The sequence below is a fragment of the Ambystoma mexicanum genome, unplaced genomic scaffold (genome assembly GCF_040938575.1).
Source record: "Ambystoma mexicanum isolate Mex_15411 unplaced genomic scaffold, UKY_AmexF1_1 Mex_scaf10, whole genome shotgun sequence".
NCBI classification, from domain to species: domain Eukaryota; kingdom Metazoa; phylum Chordata; class Amphibia; order Caudata; family Ambystomatidae; genus Ambystoma; species Ambystoma mexicanum.
Window position 1 is genome coordinate 3,650,001 of NW_027182325.1, and position 2,500 is coordinate 3,652,500.

At 48.3% G+C, this 2,500-nt stretch overlaps 8 non-coding genes and 2 pseudogenes across 8 annotated transcripts in view; all 10 read left to right on the forward strand.

Annotated features, from left to right (window-relative positions):
- The first annotated feature begins 101 nt into the window (after nucleotides 1-101).
- LOC138541690 (5S ribosomal RNA) lies at nucleotides 102-220 on the forward strand. Its single transcript, XR_011289691.1, has one exon. It is a non-coding gene; the product is annotated as a 5S ribosomal RNA (ribosomal RNA).
- A 106-nt stretch (nucleotides 221-326) lies between these two features.
- Nucleotides 327-445, forward strand: LOC138550929 (5S ribosomal RNA). Its single transcript, XR_011294670.1, has one exon. It is a non-coding gene; the product is annotated as a 5S ribosomal RNA (ribosomal RNA).
- A 106-nt stretch (nucleotides 446-551) lies between these two features.
- LOC138540390 (5S ribosomal RNA) lies at nucleotides 552-670 on the forward strand. The gene has a single exon (XR_011288439.1). It is a non-coding gene; the product is annotated as a 5S ribosomal RNA (ribosomal RNA).
- Nucleotides 671-776: 106 nt separating this feature from the next.
- LOC138550714 (5S ribosomal RNA) lies at nucleotides 777-895 on the forward strand. Its single transcript, XR_011294462.1, has one exon. It is a non-coding gene; the product is annotated as a 5S ribosomal RNA (ribosomal RNA).
- Nucleotides 896-1,001: 106 nt separating this feature from the next.
- Nucleotides 1,002-1,120, forward strand: LOC138548393 (5S ribosomal RNA). Its single transcript, XR_011292197.1, has one exon. It is a non-coding gene; the product is annotated as a 5S ribosomal RNA (ribosomal RNA).
- A 106-nt stretch (nucleotides 1,121-1,226) lies between these two features.
- Nucleotides 1,227-1,335, forward strand: LOC138545402 (5S ribosomal RNA; annotated as a pseudogene).
- A 463-nt stretch (nucleotides 1,336-1,798) lies between these two features.
- On the forward strand, nucleotides 1,799-1,917 carry LOC138547158 (5S ribosomal RNA). Its single transcript, XR_011291006.1, has one exon. It is a non-coding gene; the product is annotated as a 5S ribosomal RNA (ribosomal RNA).
- A 106-nt stretch (nucleotides 1,918-2,023) lies between these two features.
- Nucleotides 2,024-2,142, forward strand: LOC138545543 (5S ribosomal RNA). Its single transcript, XR_011290829.1, has one exon. It is a non-coding gene; the product is annotated as a 5S ribosomal RNA (ribosomal RNA).
- A 106-nt stretch (nucleotides 2,143-2,248) lies between these two features.
- Nucleotides 2,249-2,357, forward strand: LOC138544581 (5S ribosomal RNA; annotated as a pseudogene).
- A 106-nt stretch (nucleotides 2,358-2,463) lies between these two features.
- The window catches only part of LOC138550715 (5S ribosomal RNA), a 119-nt gene continuing 82 nt past the window's right edge, over nucleotides 2,464-2,500 (forward strand). The window contains exon 1 of the ribosomal RNA XR_011294463.1: nucleotides 2,464-2,500. This exon is cut by the window's right edge and continues 82 nt beyond it. This is a non-coding gene — a ribosomal RNA (5S ribosomal RNA).

Genomic DNA, 2,500 nt, shown 5'->3' on the forward strand with positions numbered 1-2,500 from the left:
GTACTCCAAGTTCAGGAAGTGAGCCATTTCTCAATTGCCTTTCAAAACTGCAAGGTCTAGCCGACTAGATGCTTAAAAGTACAAAACTCACAAGAACCAGAGCCTACGGCCACACCACACTGAATGCGCCCGATCTCGTCTGATCTCAGAAGCTAAGCAGTGTCGGGCCTAGTTAGTACCTGGATGGAAGACCGCTTGGGAATACCAGGTGCTGTAGGCTTTTTTGTGCTCCAAGTTCAGGAAGTGAACCCTTTCTCAATTGCCTTTCAAAACTGCAAGGTCTAGCCGACTAGATGCTTAAAAGTACAAAACTCATTAGGCCCAGAGCCTACGGCCACACCACACTGAATGCGCCTGATCTCGTCTGATCTCGGAAGCTAAGCAGTGTTGGGCCTAGTTAGTACCTGAATGGGAGACCGCCTGGGAATACCAGGTGCTGTAGGCTTTTTTGTGCTCCAAGTTCAGGAAGTGAACCCTTTCTCAATTGCCTTTCAAAACTGCAAGGTCTAGCCGACTAGATGCTTAAAAGTACAAAACTCACTAGGCCCAGAGCCTACGGCCACACCACACTGAATGTGCCTGATCTCGTCTGATCTCAGAAGCTAAGCAGTGTCGGGCCTAGTTAGTACCTGGATGGAAGACCGCCTGGGAATACCAGGTGCTGTAGGCTTTTTTGTACTCCAAGTTCAGGAAGTGAGCCATTTCTCAATTGCCTTTCAAAACTGCAAGGTCTAGCCGACTAGATGCTTAAAAGTACAAAACTCACAAGAACCAGAGCCTACGGCCACACCACACTGAATGCGCCCGATCTCGTCTGATCTCGGAAGCTAAGCAGTGTCGGGCCTCGTTAGTACCTGGATGGGAGACCGCCTGGGAATACCAGGTGCTGTAGGCTTTTTTGTGCTCCAAGTTCAGGAAGTGAGCCATTTCTCAATTGCCTTTCAAAACTGCAAGGTCTAGCTGACTAGATGCTTAAAAGTACAAAACTCACTAGGCCCAGAGCCTACGGCCACACCACACTGATTGCGCCCGATCTCGTCTGATCTCGGAAGCTAAGCAGTGTCGGGCCTAGTTAGTACCTGGATGGGAGACCACCTGGGAATACCAGGTGCTGTAGGCTTTTTTGTGCTCCAAGTTCAGGAAGTGAGCCATTTCACAATTGCCTTTCAAAACTGCAAGGTCTAGCCGACTAGATGCTTAAAAGTACAAAACTCACTAGGCCCAGAGCCTACGGCCACACCACACTGAATGCGCCCGATCTCGGAAGCTAAGCAGGGTCAGGCCTAGTTAGTACCTGGATGGGAGACTGCCTGGGAATACCAGGTGCTGTAGGCTTTTTTGTGCTCCATGATTAGTAATTGCGCAACTTCTCAATTATTTTTCAAATTTGGTATGTTTCCAAAATAATTGTATCCCGTTTTATAGCGGAAATGTTGGACAACATCATGAGGGCTGGAGCTACCTTTTTACATAGAATTAGCATACAGGTAGTGTGTTCATGGGTAATAAATCGACTTTCACATGTAATGCAGTACAGAGAATATTGAGTCCTTCAAGGGGCATGAAAGAAAACCATTATTGTGTTGATTGTTCTCTCCACCTCCCTGCAACGGACACAGGATGGATGAATTAAAGTTATCCTACCAGACATAGGAGTCCTGAATGGGCCCACCAGTCTTATATATCTCGCCTGATCGAGCCTGATCGAGCGATGAGCGTGGTATCATGTTGCAAGTGGCTGCATGGCTTAGCTTACTAAATGCAAATGCATAAGAGTAATATTCTTATCATTCCTAGAGCCTACGGCCACACCACACTGAATGCACCCGATCTCGTCTGATCTCGGAAGTTAAGCAGTGTTAGGCCTAGTTAGTACCTGGATGGGAGACCGCCTGGGAATACCAGGTGCTGTAGGCTTTTTTGTGCTCCAAGTTCAGGAAGTGAGCCCTTTCTCAATTGCCTTTCAAAACTGCAAGGTCTAGCCGACTAGATGCTTAAAAGTACAAAACTCACTAGGCCCAGAGCCTACGGCCACACCACACTGAATGCGCCTGATCTCGTCTGATCTCAGAAGCTAAGCAGTGTCGGGCCTAGTTAGTACCTGGATGGGAGACCGCCTGGGAATACCAGGTGCTGTAGGCTTTTTTGTACTCCAAGTTCAGGAAGTGAGCCATTTCTCAATTGCCTTTCAAAACTGCAAGGTCTAGCCGACTAGATGCTTAAAAGTACAAAACTCACAAGGCCCAGACCCTACGGCCACACCACACTGAATGCGCCCGATCTCGGAAGCTAAGCAGTGTCGGGCCTCGTTAGTATCTGGATGGGAGACCGCCTGGGAATACCAGGTGCTGTAGGCTTTTTTGTGCTCCAAGTTCAGGAAGTGAGCCATTTCTCAATTGCCTTTCAAAACTGCAAGGTCTAGCTGACTAGATGCTTAAAAGTACAAAACTCACAAGGCCCAGAGCCTACGGCCACACCACACTGAATGCGCCCGATCTCG